The following is a 16322-nucleotide window of genomic DNA, read 5'->3' as shown; positions in this document are numbered from 1 at the left end:
TAACTTGGCGCGCCTATAACCGCTGTAAGAAAAATGTTTTTGCTTACTGGATGTCATTTTTAGAGGGCTCCATTATCAGAGTCAATTGCAGTTTTTTTTCTATTTTAAATTTTTTGACATTTTATTGACATTGTATCCCATAAGATACACTACTAGGCGTATCGTACATTACAATGTACCTCGCAAGACACATTGCCAGGAACACTATAGAACAAGTACTGATGCCCAATAGATACATTGCCAGGTTATTAAAAAAATACCTCCGTATCTAGAAAGATACATTGCCAAGATGTATATTTGTAGTTTGGACCAATATATTAAATATTATTGGGTCATTGAATTAAAGCAAAATTATCAAAATTCCACAAAATATAATGAAAACAATAAACAAATCTACAATAAATTGTTCCGCTAAAAGTCTTTAGAATTTTCAAGACTTTTAGCGAAACATTTGTAGATTTGTTTAATGTTGTCATTTTATTTTGTGGAGTTTTGTGTTACTTCAATTATGAATAGATGGCTTTTTGTGTAGGGGTTTCAACCATACACATAGTATTGTATCAATTAATATATAATCATGTACATTTATAAATTATAAATAAACTACAATGGTGATCAAACACTTATTTTTAAAACTTAAATTCAAAACTTCAAATAAAACTTGGAACACTCAAAAAATAAAAGTAGAAAGTAATTATAAGTATAAAATATTACAAAATTTAGATATTATGAAAATCATAAAAACAATTACGGGATTCCGTCAAACATAATCTCGCCCTACATTTTGTACAACTCATTGCTGTTTGTCCTTTGCAACAGTTTCGGCATCGTCCTTTGGTTGTAAAAGTTGGAAAGTGTCCGAAAAGATCTTTTCTGACATCTTCTCCAGGTATATTCTATGAATATATGACGTGACTACGAATCTTCTTTTTCGGTGTCATCGATAATGTCATCACGGCCAGATGGATGACGTCACTAGTATTATGCCAAAAAATCGTAATTTAAAAATAAAAATCGATCTGTTTCGGGAATTTCTATGTTTATTTAGATAATATCTAATGAATTTATGCGTTACTTTATAGACGCACTGTATATACCTAATATGTAAAAAATAGAATTCGATAATATGAAAACATACTGTAACATTTTTTTATACTAATACTTTCAAGAAATATTGGCGGGATATACATATGATTCATACATACAAGCTGGGACATACATACAAGCTTTTGGAGTAGATAAGAACATACGATCAATCATTACAAACATAATATACCAAATGTTTTTATCACTTTTCTGTTAATTCTCTAATGGGCAAAGTAGCTAATAAGAAACAGTTAGTATTTGTCCGTATACCGGGTGATGTATCCAAAAAGATACTCATTCAATTTTCATCAGTACCTGCCAATGTATATTCAAGGATACTATCTAAATTGCCGCTAACCTGGCAATGTATTTTCAGAGATACTACTTTTCAAAGTGATCCTATCTGTTTGTTTATAAACAAATCCTGAAAATTATTTTATACGATTGTTTCTTGCAGGCCTAATTATCTAGAATTATAGTTTACCAATTCATATAATAACTTAAAACATTTAAAAAATGAATTTACTTTCCGAATGACACAAACTAACACCTTTTTTGGAAGCCATTTTTAGCACGCTTACATAAAACGCTCTCTCATTGGTGGAAATCTCTGTGTATGACATTCAAATTAATTTATTGGTTAGGCGAATACTTTATGGAGAGGGTACGTTTAAAATCTCGCGGCAACTTTACGTATATATAGAGAAATTAATTATAATAAACAACGTATCCTGGAGTACACACCGCCAAGTTAAGGGTTAACAACAGATACAATTTTTATTACGGTATCGGAAAGTTGGTCGAGAACACTTAGTCGACGGAAAATTAGTCGACAACATTTGGTCGACAAACAGTTGGTCGAATGCACAATTCATCGAATGTACAATTCGTCTACGAACATTTGATCGAACGGATTTTTCGTCGACGAAGACCCAAAGGGAATAATACATGGCGGAAACACGCCAATATATAAAGTTAGTTTTTTGTACCATATCAAAAATTATTTTATGGATTGCCAGTCTTAAGCCTTGGATAAAGTGTGAAGGGAAGTTTATTCTCACGATTCTTTTACTTCTTCATTGATATTGACTGATTATACAGTCGAAAACATTGTACGGAAATGCCTCGATTCCCTAACAATTTATTTACCGCAGCATCTCGCATATTTCGTCTTGATATTGTTCTGAAGCTATTTCCTTGTGGCATTTTTATAATCAACTATTTTCAATGGGAAATAAGCCACAATTTTACTAAAAAAAGATTTTATTAACGTTTCGAAGCCCAAATCGGATTTCATTGTCAAAATAAAAAATACTACTAAAATAAACAAAAATGTTGTTGCTAAGTGAAAAAATTCTTCTAATAATTTATTTAATCTGACTCATTTATATTGGCAATTCAGACGTATATTATACATTTTAAAGTAGAAGGCTTTAAAATGTTTAAAATGATATCGCCAATATTTATGAGTTGCGTTCCTGGGACGACTTTACTAAAAGATAGTTCATTCGATTACATGAAATCAATCCCAACTCAAGAATATTCGTCACAAAAAAATCATAGCATGTGATCTGTCTTTAAAAAGACAACCAAATGCAACGATGACAGTAAAATTCTCAGGTTAGTGATTCCATAGTAAATCACGAGGGAAAACCTGGAAAAAACCTCGTGATACTATCCCGACATCGTAAGTATTTGGTCTTACATTTAATTTACTTTCAAAAATCTAATACCAAATTCTGACTTTAATATGTTTAAATTATAAATAATATTAATAATACATAGATATACAATAAGTAATACTAAAATATAAAATTTGTACTAACTCGATATGTTATTGATTTACTAATCGTGGTATTTTCTTCCTATTGACTTCCTCTTTCAGTATGGGTAACCACATCCTACTGCATTCTACCGAGGAATTTGCGACACAATTGGTTTCATTTAGCATAATTAGAGCCGCTTCTTTGATTTTTCTCTTTTTACTATCTGATTCTTTCAGGACTATACTTGAATCACTCCACTGAACTCTATGTTCATTATCCCATGCGTGTTGACATATTTGCGATCTATCAAATTCTCTATTTTTAATATAAGACTGATGTTCACCTATTCTAACGTTTAATGGTCTTGATGTTTCACCTAAATAAAATTGTTCGCATTCACAAGGTATTTTATAAATGCAATTCTTTGTTCTTTCTTGTTCATTGTTAGGTTTAGTTTTAGATAGAATAGATCTCAATTTGTTTGTTGTTTTTAATGTTGTTGAAATGTTGAATTTATTTCCTATTGTTTAAGTTTCTCGGATAGTCCTTTTATATAATATGGTATTGATATTTTTCTCGTATTAATTCTTGTGAATGTTGTAGGATTTTTTTGGTAAAATTGTGGCTCATTTCCCATTGAAAATAGTTGATTATTTCGTCTTGTCCGCAAGTGCCCCCAAATTTGACTTGTCCGGAAATGCTCCGTTCGCAAGTGCGCCGACACCAAAAAGAAGAACGGTAGGTATATCACTAATTAAAATATCGGTTTATATTTGCTGTCTACTCTCCCACCGCAGCCAATTTTTTCATTAAATTTAAAAACAATTAAGATTTAGAAGAAAAAAATTAACAAAACCCCAAAAAAATAAATCCAGATATGCATAATACAATATTCCAGTTAACAACATAAAAACCAATAATCCGTCGTTTGTCACCATTAATCCCTTTATTCTAAAGATAAATAACAGTTTGTCGACGAAAAATCCATTCGATCAAATGGTCGTCGACGAATTGTACATTCGATGAATTGCGCATTCGACCAACTGTTTGTCGACCAAATGTTGTCGACTAATTTTCCGTCGACGAAGTGTTCTCGACCAACTTTCCTAGACCCTTTTTAGGGTTTATAAGGCAGGCGGCAGGTGATGGAAACAAACGCTCATATAATATGGTATTCGTTGACCTTGAGAAAGCATATGCAATAATAGTTACTCTAGACTAGAGATTCTGTGATAGACACTCAATAAGAAAGGAGTACCCGGCAAATATGTAAAGATTGTCAGAGATATGTATGAGGAAGTAGCAACTAGTGTTAGGACAGGTGTGGGAGAGACTGATAAATTTTATGTGAAAGTAGGATTGCACCAAGGTTCGGTACTTAGTCCTTATTTATTTTCATTAGTTTTGGATTAGATAACAGCGAAACTACAGGGTCTCATTCCCTAGTACTTAATGTATATTGATGATGTAGTGTTAGTAGAAAATAATGAAAGGTGAAAGCGACTTACGAAAGAACAAAAACTGGAACACTGCAGACAAGCTCTTGAGGAAAAAGGTTTAAAACTTAGTAGAACAAAAACAGACTATTTGAAATGTTCATTTAAAGATGGGCTTACTAAAAATAAAATTATATTTTTGGATGGCGAAATGATTGTGAAAAGTTATAGTTTTAAGTACCTAGAATCGGTACCTATTACAGTGTAATGGGGAAATAAATGGAGATGCATGCAGTAGAATTAAAGTTGGATGGATGAAGTGGAAGGAAGCGTGTGGCGTGTTGTGTGATAGAAAAATTCCAATGAAGCTGAAGGTAAAATTCTATAAAACAGTCAGACGACCGGCTATGATGTACGGAACTGAATGTTGGTCAGTTAAAAAGAAAGAGGGCACCTAATGCATGTGGCGGAAATGAAAATACTTAGATGGATGAGTGGAGTGACAAGAAAGAATAAAATTAAACATATTAAAATTAAACGTAGGAGAGGAAGACCAAAGAAGACCTGAGGGGAGACACTTAGACAGGATATGTTGGTAGAAGGGATTGATATTGATATGACCTAAGATAGAAACTTATGGAGAAATGCAATTAGGGAGTCACACCCCGTGTAGGCATAAAGGTGAAGAGACTGATGATGATTTAAGGTCTCATAGTCTATGCATTAAGCAAGTGAGCTAAGCAACTTTCAATGTTGCAATTTTGAATAATCACCTATTCCCTAAAAGTACTATAGTTTCAAAATAAAACTACCTGTTTTTATATTTAATTCGGAAGTTACTTTTTAAGCTTTATTATTAAAGAGTCCACTATGTTATCATCATAAATCAATAACATCTGCACATTATCGTACTTTTCCGATAAGAGGAAAAAGCTGATTATCAATCAATAATACCTAAAAATTCTTAAAATAATTATATCTCGTCATATTGTTTGCGGTCGTGACGCATTTGATACCCACAGATAATAGCGCACCATCCTGTTTTAATCTACTCGACTTTTGGGACATATCAGACACTCTTGTTATTTCACATTTAATAGTTTTAATCATACTGCATGGTTTCTAGATAAACTAGTTTCAAAACGATTGTCTGATCAAAACTCAAAAGGAGCCACTTATAAAAATATGTTCCTAGCTTTGAACTAATTCTTTTTATGATTAAGTATATTATTTTTATTTAATTACATCAAGGCTTTTTGCTATAAATATATCAGTTTTGTTACTAAACTGTGAATTTTCTTGCGAAAAAAAATAAAAAGTGATAAAAGTGAAAAATTCGATTTATCTTTTTTAATAACAGCGTTGCTAAAAATTAAACTGCTCGTCAAAAGTTAGGGATATAGAAAATTATGCTCATTTTCATAGTTGATTTTTTCGTGAACAAATTAACGGATTCCGCTAATTTTTTTATTATTTTAGACTTTTCTTTAGTATATACACAGTTGTGCAAAAATTTATTCAAATTTCTTTTTTATACTTATACCGGGTGGAAGAAAATAAATGTTTTTCTTATGTTAAGTTTGAGACACCCTGTAGGGAGGACGAGGTACAAATGTGAGTATACATTAGAATCGTATTGTAGTCTTATGTTTTGTGAACATTTTGTTTTTTGAATGTCCCTGATATCTTTAGAAACAAAGAAAATAGACGGTTTTGTAGTTTAACATGTGTTTTAACCGAAAGAAAAGTTTGAGACACCTTGCAGAGAGGAAAAGGCACAAAGTTGGGTACACATCGATATTATGTTGTAGTCTTGTAGTTTCATATTTTGCGAATTTATTTAGCGTATGGCTTAAGTACATCACAGAATATATTTAGATTTATGCATTATACAATGCATCACAAACAGATGTCCAATTTTTTTATATATTCGATTGACCCTTCGGTTGCCATTACAAAGTCTATAGTCGCCGGTGTATGGCAGTCCTGAACAATGTGACTGATCGTCTGTCTTGCAGCGCCGCAGTCACAAGAAGGCGAGGGGAGTTTACCCCATCTGTAGAGGGAGTCGGCGCATCTTCCACAGTTTGTTCGAATTCGATTAAGGGCTGCCCAAATCTTACGGGGACGTTCAAATTCGCCAGGTTTCCCTATGATGTCCGGTAGACTATGGTAATGCGGATCTGTCCTACTTTCCCAATCTTCTCTCCATCGGGTATTTAAGTCAAAGTTGGATTGCTGCAGCGCTTGAGCAGATTGTAGAGGGGGTAACCTGGATCGGAGACGGTTTCCAAGAATATCGGGGATGTCGTTGTGGACTAGAAGCTGGCGACTGTCCATTATTTTGTTATATTCTTTAACCAATGCATGTTCGCGGCGTAGGTTGGGTGCTGCTATATTACTAAGGGTAGGTAGCCACATTGTAGGGGTGGGCTTAATTGTGCCTGTTATCATACGCATAGCACGGTTTAGTTGGGTGTCGACCAGGTGGGTATGCCTGCTATTTAGCCACACTGGACACAATATTCTGGACACGATATTGTGCACAATATTCTGCCACCGGATATATCAGGCCAAGAGCAGAGGATCTTAATGTTGATGCTGTGGACCCCCATGTAGTGCCGCAGAGTTTCTGGATTATATTGTTGCGTGTTTTCAATTTTGCTGCTGTTTTCGTCAGGTGTTCTCTGAATGTGATCGTTCTGTCTAGAGTAACCCCCAGGTATTTCGGGTATTTATTGTGTTTTAACAGCTTGTTATTAAAATACACTCGCAATTCTCTGTTTGCCAGCTTGTTATTGAGATGAAAAGCTGATACTTCAGTTTTTCTAGTACTTGGCTGTAGTCTCCATTTCTTAAGGTATTCGCTGAGGATGGATAAGTCATTCGTGAGAGTGATTTCTGTAGTTTCTAAAGGTTGGTGGCTTGTTGCAAGGGTCCAGTCGTCAGCATATTAAAACTTCCGAGATTCGGTTTCAGGCATTTCAGCAATATAGAGGCTGAAAAGTAAAGGGGCAAGGACAGAACCCTGTGGAAGACCATTGTTAAGTTTCATCTGTCTACTCGTCTCCTTTCCCATTATAACCTGGAAGGCTGTTTGTCAGCATGTTGTCAATGAGGTTAATTATCTTTCTGCAGGAGATAATACGGGCCAGTTTATATATTAATCCCTGTCTCTAAACAGTATCATATGCTGCTGTTAGATCTATAAATACTGTTGCTGTCTTTTGTTTATTTTGAAAACTAGCTTCTATAAAAGTTGTTAATGACAGCACTTGGTCCGTACAGCTTCGATGAGGGCGGAAGCCAGCTTGTTCAATGGGGACATTTTCTAGTATCCTATGACTAATTCTGTTGAGGAGAAGTTTTTCTAATAGTTTATATACCATGCTGAGTAGAGCTATGGGGCGGTAGTTTTCTGGCTTATCGTTTGATTTGCCCGGTTTCGGAATTGCAATTATCTTTGTTCGCTTAAGTGAGAAAGGAATGTTATCTGACTGAAGTATATCATTAAAGAACATTGCAAACCACTGTTTCGTGTATGCACCACTGTGTATCAAGAACTCTGGATGGATACCATCAAACCCAGGTGCTTTACCTGATTTCATTTCTTTCAGCGCATGTGTGATTTCAGAAATAAGTATTCTTGCTGAATATTCGGAGTTCGTTCTGTTCATCTGTTTTAATGCCCTTAAGTCTCTTTTCACGTTGGTAGTATGTGTTCGATCTCGTGGAGCTCTGGATAGAGATACTATATGGGAGGCAACCTTGTTAGGAGACATTTTAGACTCTCTGGATTCCAGCTGGTTAGCTCCTCCAATTTTCCGCAACAGGGAAAATGCCTGCCCTTGATTTTTTGAAGTCAAGGTTTTCGACAGTCTTTATCCATTTTTGGCGTCTAGCTGTATCGATGTTGTGTAAAAGCTCATCGGCTATTTCTCGGTCACCACTTTCGAGAAACTTCGTGTATAAGTCTTCACATGTTTCAGTCCATCCGGGCACATATTCTTTGCGATACCCCCTAGGGATGGTTTCCTTGGCAGCGCTTATTACTGCACCCACAAACCTCTCAAAATGTTTGCTGGTTAGAGGAACGCAGCTCAAGGTCCGGTCTAGTTGTTTAGAGAACTTCTTCCAGTTTGCTATTCTAAGATTCCACCTGGGTCGAGGATATGATCTAATTATTGGAATTGATATTCCGATGGTGATAAGCACAGGACGATGTTGAGTATGTGGGAAGTCTGCAAGGACACTTCTCGCAGTTGTTAGTGGTCTGTCATTGGTATCTTTTGAGACAAAACATAGGTCTGGGTTATATTCTTTTCTCCATGCAGCTGATTTAAATGTTCCTCTGTCTTTGGCATCAAAAACTAGATATGTGTTTTGCTCTTCGGACCATTCTACTAGTGCCTCCTCATTTTCATCATTCGTGGTGTACTTCCACATTTCGTGGTGGCTGTTGAAGTCGCCGATGTATATAGTAGGATGTGGATGAGTCTTTAGCACTTCTGGGTTCCATGTAGTGGCCGGAGGTTTGTATATGTTAACTACGGTAATATCTCCAATCTTGGTGACTACTTCATGTATATTATTTTCAATGGAAGCAGAAAGCAGGAAACCATTTTCTATATTGCAGCGAATGTAGGTTGCGACGCCGTAATGTTTAGATAGCTAGATTTGCTAGATATTTTGCGAATATTTTATTTTTTTTAATTTCTATGAATCTTTAATAACAAAGAAACTAGACGGTTTTACTCTTTAACATTATTTTTTTTAACTGACAACATGCGATACTTGAGGGGCCATGTCTTATCATACCACTAAGATGAAATTATTTCCTATATATAGTGCGAAAGGAACAGAGTCTTTAAAGAAAAAAATCTGTGTAATGTTGCTGTCGCTATTTAAACAGACTGCGCGTAGACACCAAATTCGTACTTATTCTCAAGGAAATTCCACCCCAAAACATCACATACCCTCCATTAAACAATCTTGTCTCTTTTATGTTGCGCTGTGCATACCGCTTATCTGATCGACAAATAAGTCGTATAGGTGTCGATAAGAACTGTTTACCTTATGTGCCTTTCTGCTTTTAAAGTTTTGTTAACTGTTATTTTTTATTGTTATTTAGTTTTGTTCCAGTTAAAACACATGTGAAAGAGTAGAAGCACCTATTTGGTCGATTTGTTTCTAAAGATATCAGGGACATTCAAAAAACAAAATGTTCTCAAAACGTAAGGCTACAATAAGATTCTGATGTATACTAATTTTCTTACCTCGTCTTCCCTACAGGGTGTCACAAACTTAACATAAGAAAAACATTTCTTTTCTTCCACCCGGTATAAGTACAAAAGATAAGTTTGAGTAAACCTTTGCACAACTGTGTAAAAACTAAAGGAAAATATAAAATAATAAAAAAAATTAGCGGAATCCGTTAATATGTTCACGAAAAAATCAACTATGAAAATGAGTATAATTTTCTATATCCCTAACTTTTGACGAGCAGTTTATTTTAAAACATAGCTACTGGCGTAGGTATATGGACTCTTTTAACTCGCCGAACTTCTGCACAACGTCCAGGTCCAAGCATGCTTTCAATCACATTTCGAATAGTTTCTTGATCTAATTATTCCCATTCTTCTACGAGAACTTCGTCGACGTGTTGTAGGTTTCTTAGTGACTGACGATCCTTCAAGCGCTTTCCGAGTGTATCCCAAATGTGTCCAATAGGATATAATTCTGGACTCTTTGCTGGCCACTCTATAAACTGAAAATTGTGGGTAGTCAAATAATTTTGTACTATGCTGGTCACGTGCGGTCTCGCATTATCTTGCTGAAGGATAAATTCTGGACCTATATTTTCAGCAAATGATGAGAAAGATTATAAATACACCATTTTTTATGTTATATAGATGACAAAAACTATCTATAGAATATAAGATAGTGAATTCGTCAAGATAATAACCCGTGTTGAGCTGCCCCCCCCCCCACTTGCAAAAATCAAAAAAACAAATAGCCCTGATTTATGAGCTATTTATGAGCTCTCATATTCCGCACACTAAAAATTTTGACAATAGGTGGAATAGCACGATACAACAATGGAGACCATGGACAGGAAAGAGAGCAAGAGGACGACCCCAGATGAGATGGGGAGACGACATTAAAAAGATAGGAGGAACGCACTGGAAACAGAAAGCACTAAACAGAAGCGAATGGAGGAAACTGGGGGAAGCCTATGTTCAGAATTGGACGAATTAAAGGGCAAAAGAAGAAGAAAGAAGAAAAATTTTGAGCTCGTTCCACTGAGCAGGAATTTGATACTTTAGTGGGGTTAAAAATAGGAATATTGAATCGGTTTTTGCGGCAGAATTACGAGCTATTTATGAGCTCTTGAAATTATATAGTTTCGATTTTTGAGCTCATCCCCTTCACCCCCAAACAACCCTTTAATTGATTTAACTTAAGAGAAAAATGCTGAGAAAACTTAAAATATATCGTATTGCGGATATAATTCCTATAGCTTATATACTCTAAGAATAAACTATTAAATCACGTGCATTTCGATTATTGAGCTATAACCCCTTCGCAAGAAAACCACCCTATCTTCCCGGCTTAAGAGAAAGTTGTACTTAAAATGCATTAAACTAATTATTTGGCGACTACATATCATTGAATAATTTATAAGCTTCCAAATTACGCGCATTTAGATCAGTAAATTGCAATTTATTTTGTATAGTGCAGTCACTGAAGGTAAAAATCAACGATTACCTTCAATTTCGGTGAACCTTCATCGATTTTCACGAAAATTGGTCAGTGGTTAGAGGATACGTCAAGAAACAAAGGTGACATGGTACCACCTTGCGCCTTTACTCTGAGGGTGGATAGCGCCCCTTCTCGGGGGTGAAAATTATTTTATTAAAAATAACTGCACAAATCAATAAAAGAACAAATTAAAAGCAAAATTTATTATATAAAGTTAATAAAATAAGTCAATACTTTTTAAGTTATTAAAGATTAAAGATTTTAATTATTCGTGAAAAAAATGCATGTTATGAAGCGGTTTTTCGTAAATCACTGAAAAACTGTAAGTTTTTACAAAAAAGTTAATAGTAGTTTAATTCGTATAGCTTATATTCTAAGAATAAACTCTTAAATCACGCGCCTTTCGATTATAGAGTTACAACCCCTTCGCAAGATAACCATTCCATATTCCCGGCTTAAGAGAGAGTTGTACTTAAAATAATTTAAATTAATTATTTGGCGACTACATATCGTTTAATAATTTATGAGCTTGCAAAATATACGCATGTCAATTATTGAATTGCCATTTTCTTTCTATAGTGCAGTCACTGAAGGTAAAAATCAACTATGACCTTCGATTTCGGTAAATGTCCATTCATTTTCACGAATTAACAATAACAACTTGGGGTATTAACCTGGGGTATAGGTCACCCCTTCTCGGGGGTGAAAATTACTTTATTAAAAATAACCCCACAAATCGAGAGAGGGACAAATTGTGAGCAAAATTTGTTATATAATGTGATTAAAATAAATTAATACTTTTTGAGTTATTAAAGATCAAATATTTTAATTTTTGTGAAAGAAAATGCATGCTTTAAAGCGATTTTTCATAAATAACTCAAAAACTGTAAGTTTTTACAAAAAAGTGTTCATTACTAAAATTGAAGCTAATAAAAAATATAATAAATTGCTTACTTGAAAAACCCTTTAATGTTAATTTAAAGTAAGTTATTGGTAATTTAATGTATATTTTTTTCTGCGACTGTTCAAATCTAAGGATTCAAGCTTAAATAACGGGAAAGAGATGCATTTTATGACACTTAGGTACTAAATACTTATCAAAGTACTTAGAAATACCTATCCAAAATGAGCTCCAGAAAAAGTTGATAGCATCAAAATCCGCTCACCAATTTTCGTGAAAATGAATGCAGATTTACCGAAATCGAAGGTCATAGTTGATTTTTACCTTCAGTGAAGAAAATGGCAATTCAATAATTGAGATGCGTATATTTTGCGAGCTCATAAATTATTAAACGATATCTAGTCGACAAATAATTAATTTAAATTATTTTAATTTCAACTCCCTCTTAAGCCAGGAATATGGTATGGTTTTCTTGCGAAGGGGTTGTATCTCAATAATCGAAAGGCGCGTGATCTAAGAGTTTATTCTTAGAATATAAGCTATACGAATAAAATACGAATTAACTTTTTTGTAAAAACTTAGTTTTTCAGTGATTTACGAAAAACCGCTTCAAAACATGCATTTTTTTCACGAATAATTAAAATTTTTGATCTTTAATAACTTAAAAAGTATTAACTTATTTTAATAATTTTATATAATACATTTTGCTTATAATTTGTTCTTTTATAGATTTGTGCAGTTATTTTTAATTAAATAATTTTTCACCCCCGAGAAGGGGTGGTATCCACCCTCAGGGTAAAGGCGCAAGTTGGTAACATGTCACCTTTGTTTCTTGAGGTATCCTCTAACCACTGACCAATTTTCGTGAAAATCGATGAAGGTTCACCGAAATTGAAGGTAATCGTTGATTTTTACTTTCAGTGACTGCACTATATAAAATAAATTGCAATTTACTGATTTAAATGCGCGTAATTTGAAAGCTTATAAATTATTGAATGATATGTAGTCGCCAAATAATTAATTTAATGCATTTCAAGTAAAACTTTCTCTTAAGCCGGGAAGATAGGGTGGTTTTCTTGCGAAGGGGTTGTAGCTCAATAATCGAAATGCACGTGATTTAATAGTTTATTCTTAGAGTATATACGCTATAGGAATTATATCCTCAATACGTTATATTTTAAGCTTTCTCAGCATTTTTCTCTTAAGTTAAATCAATTAAAGGGTTGTTTGGGGGTGAAGGGGATGAGCTCAAAAATCGAAACTATATAATTTCAAGAGCTCATAAATAGCTCGTAATTCTGCCGCAAAAACCGATTCAATATTCCTATTTTTAAGTAGTGGGAGGGGGCTGACTCAGCCCCCCCCCCCACTAAAGTATTAAATTCCTGCTCAGTGGAACGAGCTCAAAATTTTTAGTTTGCCGAATATGAGAGCTCATAAATAGCTCATAAATCAGGGCTATTCGTTTTTTAATTTTTGCAAGTGGGGGGGGGGCAGCTCAACACGGGTAAGATAATATTGTCAGTACTAAGCAATAAATATCTTCTTGCTTCAATGCCCTCTCCCACTGTAAAGTTTGCAATCACTCTGGCGAATTTCTCCCATTTTCCGGCTGCTACAATATGGTAAAAGTACCTATTTAATGTCCAAGAATTCTTAAAAATAAGGAGCACAAGGAAAATTAAATATAATGTCTTTTTAATTGAGCTTCTAAACGTAACGAACGAAGAGGCAAAAATGAAAAAAAAAACTAAATTGAGAGAAATTAAGGGAAAACAAATATTAACGATGATACTAACAAAACGTATGATACAGGGGAAAGTCAGAATGAATGCAAAAGGAGTTAAATCGGAAGGAAAAAATATCAAGGTGGGATTCCAAAAAAACAAGCAATTGGACTTCGTAAGTCCTAGGTTTTCACCCAGAGCCGGATTTAAGGGGGGACAGGCTGGGCAGCTGCCCGGGGCCCTCACATTTCGGGGGCCCCCACTAAGCTCCAAACATAAGAGGTTCATTTAAACAAATATTGGCAGGAGATATAGGAACGCGACATCGACAATGTACCTATGTCAAGTATAAAATGAAGGAGCGTAGGAGTGATAATATAATACACTGTTCATGGTTATGTTTTTCACCTTCCACCGGTTGAGTGTATTGGTTCGTTTGTAAATTCTTATCTAGTGTTCGTACACATTTTAGCCACAGAGGAATGATTGGAAACATGCAGATAGTAGGCTTATGTATCACGAAATGTCTAAAGCACACGAAAGAATTGGGCGTATTGATACTGAAATAGCAAAACAGGCCGAAGCAATAAAGAATTATTGGAAAATACTCACAGACTAATTTTAGTGTTATAAAGTTTATTTATGAACGAGATTTAGCATGTCGCAGCGAAAATGAGTTGTCGAGTTCATCACTACAAAATGAAAATTATTTGGGCATACTCCAGTTATTAGCTGAATATGATTAATTTTTGAAGCACCATAAATATTCAAATCCTGGAAGCGGACATGTCAACTATCGTTCATCAACCATATGTGAAGCAATTGTACATCCGATGGGTCAAAACGTATTAAATGAAATAATTTTAAGGATTAAGAAGTCAAAATATTATTCAGTTCATATCAATCGATAAACTGTGATATTTCGTTACATAGAAGGTTTCACTCCTGTTGAAAGGTTTACCATATTTTTGCCAAATCGCGGTCATAAAGCAGAAGATATATTTAATTCTCTAATGACATTTTTGCAAGAACATGATATCGATTTGAAAAACTGCAGGAGACCGTCCTATGTTAATGCGTCAGTTATCAGTGGAAAATACAATGGTGTTCAAGCTGAAATTATAGAACAAAAAGGTACGTATCCATACCACGTGGGTGCTCCGTGCTCGGTTGATAATTTGGTCTAATTTTGTAATACAGGGTTAAAAGTGCATACTTGTATTTAATATTTTCCAAAGAAAACTAGATTTATGAAAAACATAAAATAGCGCCCCCTAGCTGGTATATTACTTACTAGGCTGTTTCGTAATTATAACTCTTACATTAACGAAAAAGATCTGTTTTTAACGAGACCAAGTTTTCAAAAATCGATTAAGCAGAACCGGACTTACAGCCATTTTTCATAACAAGGTTCCCACTCACCCCCACCTCTTATTTGCAAAGGTAGAGTTACACTTGTGAAATCAAATATTCGCAGAATTTTGCGAAGAATACGACGATCGGATTTTCAGTGCCCTTTCATTGTGTAAATTTTGTAACATATTGATTTTTAAATTTTTGATATTCAATTACGCCCTCTAGCGGTGGACTTACAAATATGGAAATAATTTCCAGGCTTTTCTCGAGGCAACTTTTGTTATAAAATTTTTTTCCCAAAGCTGTGCTATAAACAGTTCCTGAGATATGGCCGAGAGCCATTCTTATTGGGACACCCGGTACAGCTTGTTAACAGAATGTTTAAAAGCTGCGTCTTTAAGCGACAGCAACGCAGACCGTGGCAAAAATATTATTGTTACTAAAAGAGCAAATACTACTAGATGATCATGGAGGTGATGCCGCAAAAGAACTAGTTAAAGGTTATAATCAGATTAAAGGAGCATTATCCAAAATTTCGGAAGACTATGAGCAACAATTTAAAACTCGTAGCATTTCAAATGGTTTGTACCTATAAATCGAATGTGTTTACTGGAAACAGAGAGGATATTAGGGAGGACAAACAGCATAAGTTATATTCTTCAAGATCCAAATATTTACCTTAATTCAGGAGTGGCAGCACATAGATCACTTAAAGAAATTATACAGGCAAGACGTGACAATTTCGAAAGATATGAGAACATCAAAGAAGTTTAGAACTCAAAATTTTATCGCTATAATAGATCACTTCATTACCTCTTTAAGTCAGAGGCTGTCTACTTATTCCAATTTTGGATTTTTACATCATTTTGTAAAATTGGAAAATTTAACTCTCAATGAAATTGAAGCTCACTCACAAAAGCTTGCCAACATTTATAGCGATCATTTAGATGAAAACTTGTGTGTCCATCTGGTACAGTTTGTAAGATTCTTCAATTAATTTAAAGAGGAAATCAGCTCATCAAATATAAGCTAAAAACTTCAAATGTACCAACTGCTAAAAGGAAAAGAATATGCATGATGCTTTTCAAAATGTTGAGGTGACACTTTGTTTATATTTAGTTCTGATGCTAACTAACTGCAGTTGATAGAGATCATTCTTAAAATTTAAGTTAATTAAAAATCGACTTCGGTCTACGATGGGCCAAGAGTGTTTGAATTATCTCTCTATAATGAGCATTGGCCACGATGTCTTAATGCAACTAGATATGTCCCACATAATCAACAAATT

This window comes from Diabrotica virgifera, chromosome 10, assembly GCF_917563875.1.
Source record: "Diabrotica virgifera virgifera chromosome 10, PGI_DIABVI_V3a".
Lineage (NCBI taxonomy): Eukaryota > Metazoa > Arthropoda > Insecta > Coleoptera > Chrysomelidae > Diabrotica > Diabrotica virgifera.
The sequence above is the reverse complement of the archived record's forward strand: the minus strand, read 5'-3'. Positions refer to the sequence as shown.